This window comes from Pyrus communis, chromosome 10, assembly GCF_041283825.1.
Source record: "Pyrus communis isolate YQ-2024b chromosome 10, ASM4128382v1, whole genome shotgun sequence".
NCBI classification, from domain to species: Eukaryota; Viridiplantae; Streptophyta; class Magnoliopsida; order Rosales; family Rosaceae; genus Pyrus; species Pyrus communis.
The window spans coordinates 18,495,547-18,517,897 of record NC_142574.1 but is presented as its reverse complement, the minus strand read 5'-3'; the positions used below and the strand labels follow the sequence as shown (position 1 = coordinate 18,517,897).

Sequence of the window (22,351 nt, the reverse complement as noted above, 5' to 3'; positions counted from 1 at the left end):
CAACATTTAATAGGTAATCTAGTCCTAATATGAATATAAGATATTTTCTCATATCTTCTAAGATATACACAATCACATTCCTATTATAAATATGACTGCAACACATATAAAATTATTTTTTTTTTTGTTGGACCTATATATATATATTACTTTCACTCGAATAAAAAATTAGGATAAATTATATAAAATTATCTCAATTATTGGGTCAGTCACAGTTTTATATCCCATCTTAAAAAAAAATTTTTTGGATCAGTTACGTGGTTTGAGACGCGCTCCTCGTTCTCTGGAAATCGTCCCCGTTCCTCCTCCCATCACTCCTTCCTCCGCTCCCCTTGTTCCTCGTCCTCCTTAAACACAGCTAATTTTCATCCTCCTCCGGGAACAACTGATACACCGCCGATCGCAAAACGCAGGTGGGTTTCGATGGCAAACCAAAACCAGACCCCATATAAGTGGGTTGCGATGGCAAACCAAAACCAGACCCAATTCATCTTGCTCCAACAGTTTTTACATAAAACTAATTTGATTTCTTCATCATAAGTTCACTAAGATTTCGCAAAACTGAGCATTAGAAACCATCCCCTTATCATTTTGCCTCTCTTCAAATCCCATCACCGACTGGGGCTTTCGCCCCACAGCCATTTCTTCAATTTCTTGTTCTTCACAATTTTTCTAAGAAAAACCACCAAACAAAATTGCAAAGGGAGACTTCCAGAAAGCCAAAACGAACCCCACAAAAACAAAACCCAAAACGAAAAACACAAATGCAAACCCAGAAAATTCAAGAAATTAGAATTTTTTTTATAAATTACAGAAATTAAAATTTCAAAACTTCAAGAAGTGGCCATTTGAAAATTCGCCCAGAACTCTGGATTTTCGAAATCCTCCATAAAAATAATTGAAGAATGGAAGTTCACTACAGTCCAATTTTTTTCTTTTTCTTTCCCCTTTTTTCCTTTCTTTTTCCCATTTTCTGGGTTCATACCAAGATCACCACTTCTACAGATTCGCTTTCCCGATGCGTGTCAACCTCTACACCTTCTCATTTCCGTCTCCGTCCGTTCGCTTCTCCATCAACCACCATTCGATTTCTCCCAAACATCATTCGAATCGATCCACTGCCGTTTCAAAGAAAACCGGACCGATTTTGATGCCGAAGAGGACACGTATGTGCTCGCCGACGTCGTAGCCAGATCATTTTGTTGCAACCTCCACAAGAACCAGGGAGGGAGTCAAAACACCGGATCTTTCCCGTCGAACAGATTGAATATGTGCCGATCTGATATGACGAACTTGTTGGTCCGAATCGGTGGACTGGAAGGCGGCGGGTGGACGAGGAAGAAGGGGGGCGAAGGAGGACGAGGGAGTGAGGGGGACGAATTACGAAGAAGGGGGACGGAGGAGGGAGGTGGGGGAGGAGACGATTTCTAGGGGAATGAAGAGAGTTTTTATTTTTATTTTGTTAAATAAGAATTAGTAATTTATTATTAATTAATTAATTTTTTTATTCAGGGTGGCAAATGAGTGGGCTCCGTTTCTGCCACGTCATTATTTAACAGTTAAATTAACGGAAAATTTAACAAATGTCTGACATTGCAACAAATTCATTACAATGTTTAAAACATGAAGTATGAAATTGTGGTTTCATCGATAATTAAAATAGTTTTATGTAATTTATCCTAAAAATTAATATGAAAATTAAGTCAAAGTCAAGTCATGCCGTATGGACCATGCGCTGCCAAAATTCTGGATACGAGACAATCCACCATAAAATGGGAGGATTGGGAAGAGATTTGATTTGAAAATGGAGAAGCCCATAATTATATACATTGTTTTAAGAGAATAATTAATAGCCAATAAAGGACAGAAATATACATATATAAAACTTCCATGAATGAGTGTGCCAAGCCAACCACACCCTTACAAGATTTTATTAATTAATTTACATATTTTATATGAATATACGAAATAGTTGATGTTTTATGTGTAAATACATATGTAGCAAACCCAGCAATATGCATTCCCAACTGGACAACCCCTGGGGTGAATGCAGCAACCAAACTCACCTTCTCATTCCCTCGACAAGAGCCTAGAATCACAGCCGCTGGATCTCCTAATGTATCAACAAGATATTCCGCGGCTTTTTTCAGCGAATCAGCGTCCGTATCATCCATGGACTCAACTAGTACTCTGTGACATGATACAATTTTTTTTTCCCCAAAAGCAAAAACAATCAATATCAGCAAAAAAAAAAAAAAAAAAAAATCTGAAAAAAAAAACTATGTGCACTTTTAAGCTCAAGATACATATGCTTGATATAATTAAGCTCTTAGAGTATCTCCAAATGAGATGTCAAAATATTTAAATCAGCAATACCGTAATAAAAGACAGCAATAATATTTTCTAACCAAGAAGCTAAATCTGATGTGGCATGACATGAAAAGACATCTCTCTTCATTGTTGCCAAATTTGACAACGCCTTCAAAAAAAAAAAAAAAATTATTAAATGTTTTTTATTAAATTTTATTGATTTAAAGCATTGCTCTTTTTTTTTTCATTACCAATGTAATACTTAAATATTTTTATACCTTTTAATTCATTTTCTTTCATTCCCAATGCAATGAAATATAAATATCAATTTTTATTTTATGTTTTAAAATTTGACATATCGGGTAGAGAGTAAAACTTAAAAAAAATGTCAAAGTGTTCAAATTTAAATTTTAGGTTTAAAATTTAACATTTTTTTTTTGGAGATGGTTTTAGACGGATCCAGATCCTCTCCTGAGCTTATATATGTGGATCCAGCGGACCACATAATCGTGGCCATTGATCCAAATCGTGCGGTCATGAAACCAAAGGTTCTCTATATGCAAATCGTGGCCCTTTTTCTTTCTCTTTCCTTTGGAAGTGCTAAATTGCTCGACAAGTTGCTCTTCACAAAAGATTTCAATTCTGATGTGGCTGTCTGCGTTCAACAACAACAACAATTCCTATGTATTAGAACGCTCTTAACATGGAAGCATTTAAGACAAATAATTGATGACCCAAAATTTGAATTTTGATCCAAATGCAACAACCCAATTATTTAATTTTTGTTTTAATAGAGATTCTTCTTTTCTTGTTAAAAACCCCGGTCGAGCTTGAGGAAATGGATGTTTTTTTTTTTTTTTTTTCAACCATGGTGGCGAATTAGAAAGCATGGGCCAGTGACTTGGCGCAGCTAGTCGTCGGAGGCTTAGAGCCAATGAGGCAGTCGCGTTCAAAATCAGTTGAGGGGGTTTTGGGGCTTATAGACCACTTGGGCGGCTGGAACACGGTGTTGAAGTTCGAGACGGAGGAGCATTCCATATGGGAGAAAGACGGCGAACAGGAAAGAGAGAAAGAAGTGAAGAGAAGGAAATGAAATACCAAAAGAAGAAGCTAAGAAAATAACTTTGATTTGGGAAAGAAACTTGGATTCATGACGATTTGGATCAACGGTCACAATTATGTAGTCCGCTGGATCCATATAGATAAGCTCAGAGAATCCGAATCCGTCTTAGACCATGTGCAATGGTGTGGGTTTACACCTAAATATTTAAGGAAAACTAATGAAAATGGTTTGAAAACTTTGAGTTTCAACGATAAGAACAAAATAAAGGATAAAGTGAATAGTGCCAGGATTGACTTTTTAGTGTAAAAATGTGGTTTTTCGTTAAAGTGAACAGTACCAGGAGCTTTTCGTTAAAATTCCCAAATTTTTAGCCTAGAAAGTTAGGTCGAGATTATTGAAGAATGATTTTAGTATAATTTTTTCAGTAACTTTTCAATAAATAAAATTTATGTTCCTAATTTATTTTTATGAACAACCTAATATATTTCCAATAAATAATGAAAAATACTAAACCTACCTCAGGAAACATGAAAGTCATGGCACTAAATACTACAACAATTGCTAATACGAACGATAATTAAAACACTAAATAAAGATTTATGAATGATAATTAAACTACCACATAAAAATTACAACAATTACTAATACTAATAATATTCATCATCATTTGGTTGACTTGGTCCTTGCCTTGGTGGTGGATTTATGGTGAACCTGGGTAATAGACATTAGATGGGTCATCATCCTTAAAGATATTCTTTGCAGCATTCCTTCTTATAATTTCCAATTGCTTCTCACATAAGAACTTCTTTCTATTTGGAGTGTATTTGTTGGGTCCTCTCTCATTACATCAAAATCAAACCTTTCTTGCACTAAATGGTCTCTTGTATCTTCCTGTGTCGCTTCTTATTAAAGAGTAAGCGCATTCAGGCCGTTAGATCTTTTAATTGTTTTAGCTGTTGGATTTAATTTTGGTCCGTTAGATTTTTTTACTATTAGATTTTATCATATATCGATTTCACAATGGTTTGATGTATTTATAATTTAGGTTTCAAAAATAATAACTTGATATGGATCGTTGGATCAACCAAAACTAGCCATTTGGCTCGGTTTGGGTTGCTGACAAAGCTGTCAGTGATGGGTCCCACCCACTGTAGCTTTGTCAGCTTTGTCTCGTGCACTTGAGTTGGGTTCATTAGTGCACCGAGCATGGTCTTCACGCAGGCACGTTCATGCATACTGGTGAGCTAGCCGCATAACCTTGGCTAGTATTTTGGGCGGAATTTAGCCCAAAACACAAGTTTTTGGTTTACCCAAAGTTTAGCCCAATGATTTAAAAAGCCTTGGGGGATTTAAAATTTAAAATTTAGATTTTAACCTAACCGTTGCAAATGGTCTTAAGGTTAACTGATGCGGTGAGGGAGGGTGGGGTATAGGGTTAGAATTAGACTAGGTTCATGAATTGGTTCCCTCCAATTTAATTGAAAAAAAAAAAGAAAAAAAAAAGAAAAGGTAAACGAGGAGGCAGATAAGTTACCCGACTGTTTTTGAACTCCCCACAGAAATTCCCTTGATTGCCATTACTGATGCTTTCTGAACTGCTATCTTTTCTCGCAAAGTAGAAACTTCATTTTTGCTCATCTGTAACTCCTCCAAGAGGTTTTCTACCCTATTTTTTGCTTCTTCAGCTTTCACCTTCACAAAGGCAACATACACAATAGTAAACACTTTGTTGCTTTCTCAAGGTCAAAACCTTGTTTGCATGCACAATGGTAAACTAAACAAAGAAAAAAAATAACATTTCCCTTCACAGAACATAGAACAGTAAAAGAAAACATACATTGAGGGTGGAGCACAGCTGCTTCATATGATAATCTCTGGAATCGATATATTCCATAAACGATTCACCAGCCACAGCTTCTATGCGCCTGATTCCGGATGCTTTACCTAGTTCAGAAAGTATTTTAAACCCGCATATTTCAGAAGTGTTGCTCACATGAGTCCCACCGCAAAATTCCATGGATATACCAGGAACCTCTACAACACGTACCTACAATACAACATGTCGCACTTAAGCGAAAAACTCATCAACCAATTTAGTTTGAAATATCAAGTATGCAATATATAGAATGTCTCATCAAATGCTTTGAATACATCTATCTACTCGTACCTCTTCACCATATTTTCCTCCAAACATTGCAATGCCCACTGCACCTTTTGCTTCAGAAAGAGGCATCACTTTCGTTTGAAGCAGTATTGCTTCCGCAACCCGGTTATTTACTAGTCTTTCAATTTCAGCAAGCTCACTGTCAGTAAGCAGCCGGCAGAAGTTGAAATCGAATCTTAAACGGTCAAAAGCCACCAATGAGCCAACTTGTGAAGTTTCATGACCTAAAACTTTCTTAAGAGCAGATTGCAGCAAATGTGTGGCGGTAGGATGAACCTGCAGAATACCAAAACAATGTTCAGTGTGCAAGCTAATTTAACAGTTATGATATTATATACTTGATTGCTTAATACCACGTAATACATCCATATACACTGAAATTTCTAGTGTTAAATCTTGTATATACCTTAGCATGTTGCCTTAGTTTTGCATCAACTGTTGCTTCCACTTCTTCACCAACCTGTAGAACTCCCTCTCTGATTGTACCCTTATGAATAAATATGTTACCGAATTTTTGGACATCTTTTATCTCCACAACAACCTTATGTTGGTTTTCACCTTCTGGAATATATAAAGTTCTGTGATCTCCAATTTGACTACCTGATTCTGCATAAAATGGAGTCTGGTTCAACCATATATCAGCATCACTTCCTTCGGAAACCTGCATGACCTTGTTCCCATTCACTATAAGGCCTTCCACTATTGCTGCTGTAGAAAGCGTATTGTAGCCAAGAAATTCAGCGTTAGGAACATTTTTCGTAAGATCAGCACTATTTCCCATGGAAAGTTTGACATCAGTATGTGCAGCCTGAGATTGGCGACGTTGGTTTTCCATTTCAGTATGAAAACCATTCATATCTATACTTACACCACGTTCTTCAGCCACTTCTGCTGTTATTTCAACAGGAAACCCATATGTATCATACAAAAGAAAAGCATCCTTGCCGGACAAGCAAGGTATAGTCCCACTTTCTCTTGCATTTAATAATGCCTCAACTAGCATTTGCTCAAGAAATTTTTCTCCTCTCTCCAATGTCTTCACAAATTTAAATTCTTCCCTTTTCAACTCCTCAAGATTATGGGGTGCTCTATCTTTTACATCCGGATTGATGTTGGTGCTCATCTCTATTGCTTTTGCTGCAATGGCGGGTAAAATTGCTCCTTTGAGGCTGCCCTGAGAACCCCCCTTTTTAACAAGCCACCGAGCACGGCGAACAGACCTTCTGATTAGGAATTGAGGGACATAACCTCTTCCAGTATTTGATGGAACAACTCCATCTGATATCAGGTTTACAATTGTGCGTAAATGATCTCCTACAATCTGAAACAAAAATTTATATGATCAACCACATTTTATTTTGAGAGGCGATGTGTTTATTGACACAAATTTAATAGAAATTGCAGCATCTTACACGAGAGCTTACTTTGAAATTCAATTTTGAGCAGTCATCAGCTGTGTCATATGACACATTTACAATTTCTGAGGTCTTCTCTATATTGGTCTGATCAAGTCAGTTTCATAGTAGTTCGGAAGCTCCTGAAGGATGTGAGGCATACGCTCGAGGCCAAGCCCGGTATCTATATTCTTCTGGTTTAAGGGCTCTAGTGAACCATCATCCTTCTTGTTGAATTCCATGAAAACTAGATTGTAGAACCCTAAAACTCTGGTGTCATCATTGAGATCCTGAAAAACAAATTCATCCAAAATGTAAGTAAACAAAAAAGCCTTTAAAGTAGTTCAGAGTTTAAACCTTTCCTTCCAACGAAAACAAAATTTTACGGAAAACCAATTACATACAGCATCTGAATGTCCCCTCTCTGGTTGGAAATCAAAATACACCAGTGACTCCACTAGTCCAAAAGTTGTCATCTTCGCCCATTCTTTTTATACGCTCAACCGGAACACCCACCTGAAGATCAAGAATCTTATTCACATTAAACAGGCGTATTAACTTGAAAAAGAAAGGCAGAGCTTAAGATCAAAGCAGAATGTACATGTAAGTAATTATAGTTAGACAAATAAATAAATAAATGAAAATATGCAGTGTAAGGAGACATTAAAATTTGTTGCATACTCTTTAGTTGAAAGCTCCCATGCCTAAGGTATTGCTTCCTCCTTGAAGTAATCTCCAAAACTGAAATTCCCAAAGCATCTCAAAGAGTGTATGATGCCGAGCTGTTCTACAAACGTTCTCCACATCGTTTGTGCGTATGCACCTTTGCGCAGTTACTGCACGAGGTACTTGTCTAGGAACCTTTGAAACAAAGTTTCAGAAGATATACAAATTTTAGAGTATTTCAACTTACACATTAATAAGAAAAATATCACTTGATTAAGAACTAGTCAGTATGAATTCATTTAGTAATATTTTTGTCAAATTTTTATTAATCTATGAGGTGTCCGTGACTTGACCAGCTTAGACAAATTGAAATATAAATAAAGAAAAGATATGGTATCTTTTAGTTGACCAAATCTGAAAACAAGAAATGAATTTGAACAACCCAAAGATACAAGGAGGAACAAACTACGCCGGAAAATATAGGATGACATTTCCGACAAATAGAAGAGCTCATATGATAACTTTATTATGATATCAAATTTGAAGGATACACACACACACACACACACACACACACACACACACACACATATATATATATATATATGAAACGGCGTCGTATGGAATCACCACTCACACGGTGATGGAGATCCTCCTCCATTTAATTTCAGCTCTCTGCTCTGTTTAGTTTTGAGTTTGGGGTTTGAGTGACTCTGGTTCTGATTGGTAATTGGGAGACTTAGTATGTGTGTCTCTGTGTCACTGTGTGTGCCTGTTATGTTTGTTTTATATGTCTCTCTGTTTGAAACATCGTCACTTCGGACTTGTGGACCAAGAAACAAAATTATTAGTTATATGATAAAAGTTTGTTTGCTTGTTTTTACCTGAATAAAAAGATATATTTTTGGAAAAAAAAAATACAAAGATATGTTTATAACAAAGGGATTAGTAAAATAAATTGACTTGTGGACCAAGAAACAAAATTATTAGTTAGGAGAAATTAGATTCTCACCCTCTTTTTTCAACCTCATTGATTAAAACCTTATTTCTTTTCAATTTTTTTTTTAATCAAGGTCCCTTATTTTTAATAAACGTCATTAATTATTTCAATAATAAAATATTCTACATGTCAATATAATTAAATTTTATTTCTAAATATATTCATTTAGTGTTAGAAACGTTACATTTTATATATTTATATTTATGATTAAATTTGTATCATTTATTTTTATTTTTAGTTTGCACCCATTTTTGTAACAACTCATCCCTAATTTTACCATTTTAATATTTTTAAAGAAGTGAATTAACGAAAATGCCCCTATAGGCGAGATTGTTGACTTTCGTTGACCATCTTTTTGTGATGTGTACGAGCTACTATTTTACCGTATTCTCGAAGTACTCGACAGTATGAATGCGTAGGTGCAAGTGGAATCGAAATCGGAGTTACGTGGAGATTTTACAAAACTACGAATCCGAAAAATACTTTTGTAAAAATACTATTTATTATTTTATATATTTTTCATAATTATTATATTACTTCTATATCAATATTCTATTATAATATAATTATTTTGGTGGATATTTTAATAATTTAGTAATTTATTTTGGCTTGTGGGGCCCACACCTCACAACTCTCCACTTCCTTCTTGCCGCGTGTCCTTCTCCTTGATCTCTCTGGAAACCTCTCTTGGGCTCTCTCTTTCTCTCAGCTCTGTGTTACTTTCTCACTCACCCTTCCTCTCCGGGAAACACACCCACCACATTGCCGCTGTCTCCAATGAGACGTGTAATACCCTGAAAATTTAAATTTATGGTTATGTGGAGAAAATAAAAAATAAATCGATTCATGGTTATAAAAAATTTAATTGAGAACTTTTTGAAGTTTTGTTTCAGAAAAATATTAAGTCGTAAATTATATCAATAAGTGGAAAGGACGAAAATGGTCCTAGTTGGCTTAACGTAATTATACGAGGACATATTTTATCCTCATATATTTTATCAGATTTCTTGACATTTTTGGATAGAGGATGATCTTACGAGCGCGTGGGCGAAAACAGTTCGTGAAACAAAATTTTAACGAAAGAGTTATTAACGCATAAAGTTAGGGATATTTTTGTAATTTCGTAAAAAAAGATATTTTTGTAATTTAGCCCTCATATAGAAGGCTCCAGATTTCTGGGGCATTGAGATTATGCCACGTGTGTGGCTGAGATGAGAAGAAAAGAAGAGATAGACGGCTGTGATATAAGAGAAAGGAGAGCAAAAGGAGGGACATAGACGAATTAGGAAGGGGAAATGAGGGGAAACGAGGGGGAAAGGGAAGAGAGAGAACCGGATCCTCTATGACCTGCCGACTCGACCGGCCAGATTTTCCGATTTCGACCACCATTGACGACAGAGCCGGTGTCAAATTACTCCTCTCTTCGAACTCAATTGATCCGTCCATCAATTACACCCAAACACAAACGAGTTTTGGTCCCTTTTCACTATGAAACCTTCAGAGCCACCAAGGTTCCTTGGCGGTGATCCGCCGTTTTTGAAACAAAGTCCTTCAAAAACCACCACCAATACTCCCCTCAACCCCAAGAACAAAGCCCAAGTATTGGTTTGGACGTCAGAGTTGTTTTGGAGTCGAATTAAGAACACCTAATTTAAGGGTTTCCGGTCGTTCGAGGACGATTTGAGGTGTTTCTCGACCGAATTGGACTTCAGCCCAAGTATTAAAGTTGTTCCTCTCATTGAACCCTACTTTCCTGTAAAATTTGGTAATTTTTAGAGTTGGTCGGAATTTAGGGGTTTCCGTTCGCCAGAAATCGCCAGCCACGACGACGATGGCCAGTGGACCATTGCTGTCATTTTGTGCAAATTTTGATATTCTAAATATGAATTTGGTATCCAATTGATGTGTTTCAATTGTTAAACCCAATGTTGGTTATTTCCATTACTTTAATGTCTTTGGAAATGGATTATAAATGAAAGGTGAACTACAAAAGGCTTGATCTCGCATCAAGGATACGTAGGCAGTCTAACACGAGTTAGATGCAGCCTTACATAATTGAGATTAATCTTTTGTTGGGAAATTGAATTGATGAAAAGAAATTTGGTGTTTAATTGAAAATTTAAATCTTATGTTTTGGTAACCAAATTTTGGTTATGGATTTTGTGAGTGACTAATAAATTTAGATAAAGAATTGTGATTAATGGTAGTAAATAAACAAGAGTTTATTTTGGCCTATCATGGAAATTATATCCCGAAAATAAATATTTCGGTTCAACGTCCACACCCCATCATCATCATCTACTCATATGACTAGAAACGAAGGGCCGTACCTAGGGTTGACTTCTCTTTCTCTGTGAACAGTGATAGTCACTGTTCATCGTCTTTCCCAACGAATCATAGCGAATTATCGCCATTCTTGACAGAAGGTAAAGTTCTAGACCATTCGAATTGTCTTCCCCTTGCCTTTTGATGAAGATTAACTCATTTCACGAGTGTTTTGGCGTGATTAGATGCAAAAAGGATGCGAGGTTAACAAACCCAGTTTTTTGGCAAGGGATGCCATGAGTTGAAGGCCTATTTCAGGTCGATCCCGACCACGGCTTGATGTGATTTTGGTATATAATTATTCTTCTCTCTCTGAGCTTCAAATCCATATATTTTGTGTTGAAAATAGTTGTGAAATCGGACTAATCGAAGTTGTGGAAGCTTTTCGTCCATATTTTTCCACAAATCGGCGATCGAGAATATTCAGTTAACTTTAATAGAATATTCCTTTTGAGGAGGGAATATTTCGTTAAAGTTAATTGTTGAATGTTAATTGACTTTTGTTGACTTTTTCGAAAATTTCTCATAAACCCTCGTAAGCTAATTTCGATGCCCCAAGTCCGTTTTTGACATCCATTTAGTGAAATTTCAAAGTTTAACGTAGTTGACCACCGAGGTGTCTCGGTTGACTTTTTAGGGTTGATCGTTGACTTTTTACAAAATTTGCCCGGGACCCTCCTTAGCATATTTTGACGTCTTGATTCCAAATTTGCACTCCTTTTTTTTTTTTTTTTCCTAAAATTTAATTTCTTTAGTGGAGTTTTTACTAATAGGTCCCAATATATTATGCTTAGATGCGACTTCTATCGGATGCTCCGGTTTTCCTAGCTCGAACATATGTGATCTCGCGAATACCTGTGAGTGGATCTTTGCTTTTGAATATTATATATTTATTTAGTTTCCACATATATACTTAATAAAGAATTTTCTAGGTATACCTAAATTATACTATCATTTATAAGAATTAGCGAAATGACAGAGTTTATGAAATTATGTTAAATTTTACGGGATGCATATGTATGCGAACTATTTTGGGATCTCAGTTAGGGCCATGATTAACAATTTAATGAATAGTATTATGTCAACTAGAATTATCAATTTACCGTTGCACAATCATATTTATATTATCTGCTCATCGTGTGCTACACTGGTGTCAGTACTCGCCAGGGCCAAGGCCAGGCTTCACGTGTATGTTAACATCACACTGCACACTCACTTTGGATCCATTGTAGGTGCCAGCCCTGTCCTAGATTGTTATAGGCAATTAGGACTCGTATGTGATGTGCATAACGTCAGTCTTCACTTGATTGTAGTACAATAGTGTAAATCATTATTACACCCAGTCCTGTTCATGTCAGAATATCTTTGCATGAACTCATGTGTCAGCATATGTTGATGAGCACTCAATATGATCTATTTGTTTATGAAAGATTATGTGATTACCGAACGTTAGATGTTTATTTACGAAACATTGTGACGTACCTAATTCTTGAGATATTGTAGGCTACGGTAAGTAATTTCATACTATACGTAGTATGTATATTTTGGAAACTATACTTTTTTTACAATGAGGGGTTATTATGTTTTCGAAAAGGCTTTTACAAAAATTTATTTTTAGGCCCACTCACCGTTGTTTTCGCCCCTCCAAGTTTTAGTAGCTGAGCTTTCGTATCGACAAGGATTCTTGTCAAATCTTGGTATTGGAGGCTACCTTCGATGATATAATTCTCAATCCATTATACTTAGGCCTAGTTTGGTACTGAGGTGATTATGAAAAAAGCTGGTATAAAAAAAAGCTGGGAGTTGTTTTTGTGTTTGGTAAACATTTAGCTTCAGTTTTTTTTCACATTTTTGGGTGAAAAAAAGCCAAAAACAAGAAGCTGCAAAACCAAGCTTTGAAAAACTGGTTTTTTTTCACATCTTTTTTACATAAAAGTTTACCAAACACTATAATAATGATTTTTTTTTTTTTTTTTTTTTTTTTCAAAAGCACTTTTACAAAAAAGTTTACTAAACACTCTGCTGCTTCATTTCACAGCTGCTTATTCTCACAGCACAGCAGAAGCAGTTTTTTTTAAAGCACAACAATACCAAACTAGCCCTTACTTTACTTATGCTCTGACGTTGTGTGTGGAGCGTTCATTCCCGCTCACTGGCGTATTCTTACATTTAGGCACTATTAGGTTTAAATTTACTCACATTTTCCACATCACTATACTTTATGGCTTCATCACCCTTTGGGTGTTGGCCAGTACGACTTGATTCAGAGTCCAAGTAGACACTTCGGGTCGGTATGACAACCCGTCTCTAATTTTCCATGTAATTTTCTTCCCGAGTGTGTAAAATGACGATTATGCCCTTATTGGCAAAGTGGAACCTGATGTGGACGTAGTTATTCGGCCTTTAATTTATTTTTCTTATCATCATAATTAAATAGTACTCTTGTTACAAATGCGTGAGCGCGAGTTAGACCCAAATCAGATTTGTAACGAAAAAGTTACGCTTAGTTAAAGTGCGTTAACGATAGGTAGAATTGTGTATGTGTGTATTAATTATTTAGTGTTAGAACTACTGTTTTTGATAAGGTGAGCCGGATTGTGTAATTTTAAATTGTACCAAATCTTATCACCTCATCTCTTTAAAATTTGTCTCGTGACCTTCACTACCACTTAGATTTTTCCCCATTTCTTCTCACCTAATTAAAGACCTCCTTCTGTCCAATCATAAGTCTTCCCTCTTTCTATCTTCGTCTTCTCTCCTTCACGCCGAGTCTCTCTTTTCTCTCTCCAACATAAACACCATCATCAAATCTAATAGATCAGACCTCAAACCACCATCATTGTACTTCTCTCATCCCACGAGTCTATCCGTACAAACCAATCCTAGAATGGTTGAGTTTTGAGTTTCTAACTCGAAGCAACTTGGACCTCCGACTCTGGGGTGGAATCTCCGATGATTTCCAGTTCGTATTACAAGGTTTTAGGAGATTTGGAGGCAGCTACTCAACTCCTTGTGGCCACTAACCTAAGTTGGAAGTCAAGCTAACGTGTAGAAGCACGGTTTTGGGACGTTGAAGTGTGGCTGGGACCTGGCAGCATGTGAGGGTGCGTCCGACCTCGTGGCGGCAAGTGGTTATTGTGCATGGGTTCGTGACGTCGTGTAGAATGCTTTCGTATATTTAAACCCTTCATTTGAGCAAACTATGGGGGATTTTCCTAGCCTTTTAGTGTATGTCCTAATTAATTAATTAGTATGGTTGTTTCTCATATAGGAGAGAATTACCCCGAGGAGGTACGAGGACAAGCAAGGGAGGCTACGATCCGACTAGGTATTAGTGTAACATCCCGTCCCGAAACTAACGAAATGTACATGTGAATTTACGATTTTACCCGTAGTTCGTTTTTATCACATTAGTGTTGTGTTGTGTGGTGTGGTAGGACCACACATACTCATACCCTCTCTTTTTCTCCCTGATTCCCTCATTTCCTGTCTCTTCTCTGTCTCTGTCTCTCTCTCTCTCTCCCCGAGTTCTTCTTCTTCTTCCTTCAACATACGGACCACACACAAACATACTCAAACCATAGCAAATCGAGGAAACCAAGGGTGTAGTTGTGCTCGTGAGGCTGAGAGGAGTCCAGTGGTACCATTTTCAGGTAAGGATGTAGCCGTTTTCACGTAAATTCGAAGTAATCCGTTTTGAACACTGTTCATGCAAACTTAAACTAGTGTGTTTTTGGAATTTCTAAGCTTGTAGTTGTGTTTGTGAGGTTCCCAGGAGCTTGGGAGTAGCTCGTTGGGTGAATTTGGACGTCACGATCGTTGGATGTAAAGTTGGCCGAACTTGGATCGTTGTTGCAGGTATGATCGTGTGATTTTTAGGCCTTGAAACTAGCCTATCGTGATTCTACTAGTCCTAAGCTTCAGTTTGGTATAAAGATCGTGAAAAATGGTTGAAAAACGAAGGAGAAAACTAAGTTTGAAAATTTCCCAGTTTTCCGGCGCCGTCGCCGGCGCCGGAGGCTCGCCGGAGAAGAAAGGGGAATATTCCGTTAAGTTTAACGAAATATTCCTAACGGCAGTTGACGGCGTCAGTTAAGTTTAACAGAATATTCCGTCAGTTTAACGGAATATTCCTGACGGCGTCAGTTGACGCCGTCAGTGTGCATGGCACGTGGCCGCGCGTGGGGGCGCGTAGGTCCGTGCCTAGGACGGCGCGTGGGGGCGCGTGCGGGGTCCAAAAATTATTTTAAAAATATGGGTGTGATCCTGAGGTTGTGTAGAGCACGTTGGTATATTCAATTGTCCAATTTGAGCAATGTATGAGAAGTTATTACGAGAAGTTGGTTATGTGCTTTTAAATTAACGTTTTCGTAGCTTTTTCGCGTATAGGTGATTCGTTTTCCGAGGACGAGCGTACACACTCGAGGCAGGGGGGCTACGACCCTTCCACTTATCAGTGAGTGGGCTTTTGTTTTCCGTATATACCTATATACATCTAAATTCCCAGAAATAGATTAAAAAGAGTAATTGATTTATGCCATGCACTTTATTATTATCACTTATGCATCATCATATGCATTAGTAGCGGCATACATTTATATATGTGTATTTGGTGCTGTGGACGCACAGGTAAGTGCCAGGTAAGCGGTATTCATGTTGTTATGCAGTAATAGTTTGAGATGCTTAGAGAGCTCATAATCTGCACCCCCGGTGTTAGTGCTCCCGCCCAGAGTTGGGGCATAGCCTTCACGTGTATGTTCACCCGCACCGCATGCTCGCCTTGGATCCAAGATAGGTGCCTAGGCTTGTCGTACAGACCACATTAGGTGGTTCCGACTCGTAGGTGACCCGCGATTTATCGCCCAGCTTCACGTGATCGTAGCACTAGAGCATACATATATATATATATATTACACCAGCCTGTCGTACAGACCACGTTAGGTGGTTCCGACTCGTGTGCAGATTCAGTTATTGAGTTGAGATTGGAGCTCTATATGCAGCCGTACATGTCACGTTAGGTGACTCCCGGCTGCCAGATTATATGTTATTGTTATGAGTTATGCTTGAGCACTTACATTTATTATGAGATTCTGTTGTGGCATATTCTCGAGCATGAATGGCATATTTTGGAGCATGATTGACATATCTATACATACGTATATATGTTCATTTTCTGGGAAGTATACAGGTTTTACGGCGAGGGGTTAGAATGTATTTTGCTAAAGAGTTTTCAAAGAACTTTGTTTTTGCCCACTCACGCTTTTGTTTTTGCGCCCCTCCAGGTTCTAGTGGTATAGCAAGTTCGGTGGTTTTTCCCAGAGGGCGTCCCGGCATTTCTGACAGACACTCACCATTGTAGGGTCACCTTCGGGTGTATTTATGTCGTATCTTTTCCTTTTGGACTGTTGTAGACTTGCTCTGAATTGTGTCTCACATACACTAGCACTTGTTTTAGTACTTTGTATGCTAGTTAGTTTTTAATTATTCGTACTTTTATATTACTATCTTCATAGCTTCCGCACGCGCACATGGCTACGTCACCTTCGGGTGACGGCCAGCACGCCCTGATCTCGGTCGGGGTGTGTCAATTAGTGAGTGGGCATTTTGTTATATATATTACATATAAAGTTTTATAATTTCCACAAATGCTTTTGGATTGATTTTACGCATATCATGCCATGTTTTATTTAATTTTAAAATTGCCAATATATTGTTGAGATTTATATATTGTCATGGCATGTTCATATACCATATAATTGCTCGTTATGCATGCTTGCACCACTGTAGTACTCGCCCCGAGCCTAGGTTTGGCAGTCCTGTGTCTTTGTGAGTATTCTAATAGTTGGTGTCTTCTGTCAGAATCATGCCGCCTCGTCGGGAACCACGTCGCTCTGATGAGCCTAGTTTCCCCGATCTTACTCAGTTGGGGGAAGTTATTGCTACAGCCCTTCAGACAGTGATGCGCCCTCCCCAGAGGACTCCTCTGGAGACTATGTATAATCTGAAGTTGGATAAGTTTAAAGGTAGTGAGGGTCACGAAGGCGCAGAACGGTGGTTGGAACACATAGAGAAGACTTTCCGTGTGTTGCATAACCAGGGGAACCTTCCTATGGAGAGGTGGGTCGAGACAACCTCATGGTTTCTGGAGATGGAGTCTGCAGCCTGGTGGGAACAGGAGCTTCGTAGGTTGACTCCAGCTCAGAGGACTGATTGGAATGTTTTCAAGGATGTGTTTCAAAGGAGGTTTGTACCCCCTGAGTATATTGATCGTAAGAAACAGGAATTCACCGAGTTGAAACAGCGAAAGATGACGGCTAACGAGTATTATCGTAAGTTCACTGATTTGTCTCGTTACTATCCTGATGTCGCTGGTAATCCGGCGGAGATGCTTCGTCGTTTCCGCTTAGGCACTAGGAAGAGATGGCGTTCTATGGCGACTACTACTCACTGTGAGTCCTACCAGGATTTTTACGAGATACTATTGAGGATAGAGGACTCTGAGAATATGTCGAGCGACAGTGATGAAAAGAAAGATGACAAAGGGAAAGGTCAAGTGTCGCTTGGGCCTCGCCAGACTCAAAACTTCAAGAGGGGTGGTATTAGTTCAAGTTCGTCTAGTGGTGGTTTCAGTACCTCTGGACAGGGACGAGGAGGCAGGTTTTATGGAGGTGCTCGAGGCCAGAGACAAGGTGATGGTGGTCGAAACCGAATTCCATTTTGCCGTAGATGTAATAACCGACATTTCGGCGAGTGCAGACATGGCAGTGGTGGTTGTTTCACGTGTGGACAGATGGGACATAAAGCGGTGAATTGTCCCCAGGGTCAGCAGCAGAAGCCGCAGCAGAAGCCGCAGCAGACCTTTATGCCGCCACCTGCACCGATTCTGCAAATCCAGGGTCCGAGTAATTATGGTCAAGCAGGTAGAGGTGGTGCTTACCACTATCAGGGTGATGCTATTCCTTATGCTCCGGGACAGTATCAGCACCCCCAGGACCCGTATTCACAGGGTGGTTATCCCCCGTATCCCAGCAATTACATGCCGTATCCTCCAGCTCCAGTAGGTGGTTCTCAGTGGTACCAGGGAGGACAGTATCAGCAGGGTGAGAATGCTACTAGTAGTGCAGGGTCTTCGAGACAGTTGGGTCAGCCCAGTCAGGGGCGTGGAGCTCAAGGTCGCGGTGTTCAAGCGAGCAGAGGTCGCGGCGGACGACAGCAGGGCCAGGGGCGTATTCACAATATTTCCCTGCAGGATGCTCAGAACAACCCGGACTTGATTATGGGTACGTTAAACATTCTTGGTTATTTTGCTAGAGTCTTAATTGATTGTGGAGCTACACATTCCTTTATTTCTCATACATTTGCTCAAGTAACGCAACCTCGCCCCACACCTCTAGGGTACGATTTAGAATTCGCTATGCCTAGAGGAGAGAGATGTGTTGTAGATTGTATGTACCCAGGATGTCCAGTGATAGTAGAGGGTGTTGTTATGCCCGCTGATCTTATCCCGTTAGATATTGTCGATTTTGATGTGATTTTGGGCACAGATTGGTTGCACTTCTATCGTGCCAACATTGATTGTTACGGGAAAGTAGTTACGTTTCACCGTCCTGGATTACCTGAGGTTACTTTTGTGGGTGAGCAGAGTGGGGTAAGACACGGCGTTATTTCGGCTTTGCGAGCGAAGAAGTTGTTGTCTAAAGGTTGTCAGGGATATCTAGCTCATGTGGTGCTAGAGGAGACCGTTCCTAGCAGAATTGAGGATGTGAGAGTGGTCAGACACTTCCCTGATGTTTTTCCTGAGGATTTACCTGGTTTACCCCCAGATCGAGATGTGGAGTTCACTATTGAGTTACTTCCAGGTACTAATCCTATTTCATTAACTCCTTATCGTATGGCTCCCGCTGAGTTAAGGGAATTGAAAGTGCAGTTACAGGAATTAGTGGATAAGGGATTCATTCAGCCTAGTACTTCGCCTTGGGGCGCTCCAGTGTTGTTTGTGAGGAAGAAAGATGGGACTTTGAGGCTGTGTATCGACTACAGGCAATTGAATCGGGTGACGATTAAAAACCGTTATCCATTGCCTCGTATCGACGATTTGTTTGATCAACTGAGAGGTGCTTGTGTATTTTCTAAGATAGACTTGAGGTCAGGGTACTATCAGCTGAAGATTAGTAGGGATGATGTTCCTAAGACGGCGTTCAGGACTCGTTACGGTCATTACGAGTTTCTGGTTATGCCGTTTGGGTTGACGAATGCACCAGCAGCTTTTATGGATTTAATGAACCGGGTATTCCAGCCTTACTTGGATAGATTTGTTATTGTCTTCATTGACGATATGCTGGTGTATTCTAAGTCCAAAGCGGAGCATGTCCGACATCTTACCTTGGTGTTGAAGAGGTTGAGGGAACACCAATTGTATGCTAAGTTTAGCAAGTGCCAATTCTGGTTAGATCAAGTCGCGTTTTTGGGGCACATCATTTCTGCTCAAGGTATTCTGGTTGACCCTCAGAAGGTTGCAGCTGTGGAGAGTTGGGAGCAACCACGAACCGTCACTGAGGTGAGAAGTTTCATTGGTTTGGCGGGATATTATCGGAGATTCGTTAAGGATTTTTCGGTAATTGCCTTGCCACTGACGAGGTTAACAAGGAAAGACGTTAAGTTTGAGTGGAATGATAAGTGTGAGCAGAGTTTCCAGCAGTTGAAGCATTGTCTTACTAATGCACCTGTTTTGGCACTCCCGGACGATAGTGGTGATTTCGAGGTTTATAGCGATGCTTCCTTGAATGGTCTGGGATGTGTATTGATGCAGCATGGTAGGGTGATTGCTTATGCTTCGCGGCAGTTGAAACCCCATGAGATGAATTACCCTACACATGATTTGGAGTTGGCTGCTATCATCTTTGCGTTGAAGTTGTGGAGACATTATCTTTACGGAGAGAAGTGTAGGATCTTTACAGATCACAAGAGTCTTCAGTATCTCTTCACCCAGAAGGAACTTAATCTTCGTCAACGGAGGTGGTTGGAGTTGCTCAGTGATTATGATTGCACGATTGATTATCACCCTGGTCGTGCGAACGTAGTGGCCGACGCACTTAGCATGAAGTCACAGGGCCGTATCAATGCGTTGTACGCTAGTCGTATTCCTCTTTTGGTGGACTTGCATGCTACGGGAGTAAGGTTAGAAGCAGAAGATTGAGAAGTGGCGTTACTTGCTAATTTTCAAGTTAGGCCAATCTTGGTTGATCGGGTGCTTGAAGCTCAAGTAGCTGATGAACAGATTCAAGAACTAATTCGAGCTCGAGATCAAGGAAGGAGGCGAGATCTCAGAGTTCGTGATTCTGATGGCATGTTGATGTTAGAGGGTAGAATGTTCGTGCCTAGTAGTGCGGATTTGAAGAAGGAAATTCTCGATGAAGCACATATCTCGGCTTATGCCATGCACCCAGGGGCAACTAAAATGTATCATACCATTCGACCATTTTACTATTGGCCGGGTATAAAAAGGGAGATAGCTGAGTATGTGAGCAATTGTGCTGTTTGTCAGCAGGTTAAAGCAGAAAGAAAGAAGCCGTTTGGATTGTTGCAGCCGCTTCCCGTTCCAGAGTGGAAATGGGAAAATATCACTATGGATTTTGTGTACAAGTTGCCGCGTACACATAATGGCTTTGATGGCATTTGGGTGATCGTTGATCGGCTCACTAAGTCGGCACATTTTATTCCAGTGAGAGAGAAGTACTCTTTGAGCCGGTTAGCGGAATTGTTTATCTCAAAGGTTGTGAAGTACCATGGTGTCCCTGTAAGTATTGTCTCGGATCGTGATCCACGATTCACATCGAAGTTTTGGGTAGCTTTTCAAGAAGCTTTGGGTACGAGATTACTTTACAGTACAGCATATCATCCACAGACAGACGGACAGTCAGAGAGAACTATTCAGACCTTGGAAGATATGCTGCGAGCTTCGGTGTTACAGTTCAGTGATGCTTGGCACCAGCGGTTAGATTTGATGGAATTTGCTTACAACAACAGTTTCCATTCGAGCATTGGCATGACGCCATTTGAAGCCTTGTATGGTAGATCTTGTCGCACTCCGTTGTGTTGGTCCGAGGTTGGAGAAAGAGTCTTAGTGGGTCCGGAGATTGTCGAGGAGACTACTCAAAATGTTCAAGTAATTAGGTCTAACCTGAAAGCAGCTCAGGACAGGCAGAAAAGTTTAGCAGATCAGCATGCTACGGACAGAGTGTATGAGGTCGGAGATTGGGTATTTTTGAAGCTTTCACCGTGGAGAGGTGTTGTGCGGTTTGGAAAGAAGGGGAAGTTGAGTCCCAGGTACATCGGACCGTACATAGTCACAGAACGAGTTGGTGAGGTAGCTTACAGGTTGGAGTTACCTCCGGAGTTGGCTAAAGTGCATAACGTTTTTCACGTGTCTATGCTCCGACATTATGTTGCTGATTCGTCGCATGTGATACCTCCTCAACCGTTAGAGATAAATCCAGATTTAACGTATGATGAGGAACCGTTAACGATCTTAGATTGGAAAGAGAAGGTTCTGAGGAACAAAACGGTGAATTTGGTGAAAGTTTTGTGGAGGAATCACTCGGTTGAAGAAACGACATGGGAGACAGAAAATAGGATGAGGGATTTGTATCCTAGATTGTTCTTTGACCATTAGGGGTGTATTTAGTTGTTTTGAATTTCGGGACGAAATTCTATTAAGGTGGGTAGGTTGTAACATCCCGTCCCGAAACTAACGAAACGTACATGTGAATTTACGATTTTACCCCTAGTTCGTTTTTATCACATTAGTGTTGTGTTGTGTGGTGTGGTAGGACCACACACACTCATACCCTCTTTTTTTCTCCCTGATTCCCTCATTTCCTGTCTCTTCTCTGTCTCCCTCTCTCTCTATCTCTCCTCGAGTTCTTCTTCTTCTTCCTTCAACATACGGACCACACACAAACATACTCAAACCATAGCAAATCGAGGAAACCAAGGGTGTAGTTGTGCTCGTGAGGCTGAGAGGAGTCCAGTGGTACCATTTTCAGGTAAGGATGTAGCCGTTTTCACGTAAATTCGAAGTAATCCGTTTTGAACACTGTTCATGCAAACTTAAACTAGTGTGTTTTTGGAATTTCTAAGTTTGTAGTTGTGTTTGTGAGGTTCCCAGGAGCTTGGGAGGAGCTCGTTGGGTGAATTTGGACGTCACGATCGTTGGATGTAAAGTTGGCCGAACTTGGATCGTTGTTGCAGGTATGATCGTGTGATTTTTAGGCCTTGAAACTAGCCTATCGTGATTCTACTAGTCCTAAGCTTCATTTTGGTATAAAGATCGTGAAAAATGGTTGAAAAACGAAGGAGAAAACTAAGTTTGAAAATTTCCCAGTTTTCCGGCGCCGTCGCCGGCGCCGGAGGCTCGCCGGAGAAGAAAG

General features: G+C 39.6%; 1 pseudogene; it reads right to left on the bottom strand.

Annotated features, from left to right (window-relative positions):
* Positions 1–1,232: 1,232 nt before the first annotated feature.
* LOC137728270 (alanine--tRNA ligase, chloroplastic/mitochondrial-like) lies at positions 1,233–10,043 on the bottom strand (annotated as a pseudogene).
* Positions 10,044–22,351: the final 12,308 nt, after the last annotated feature.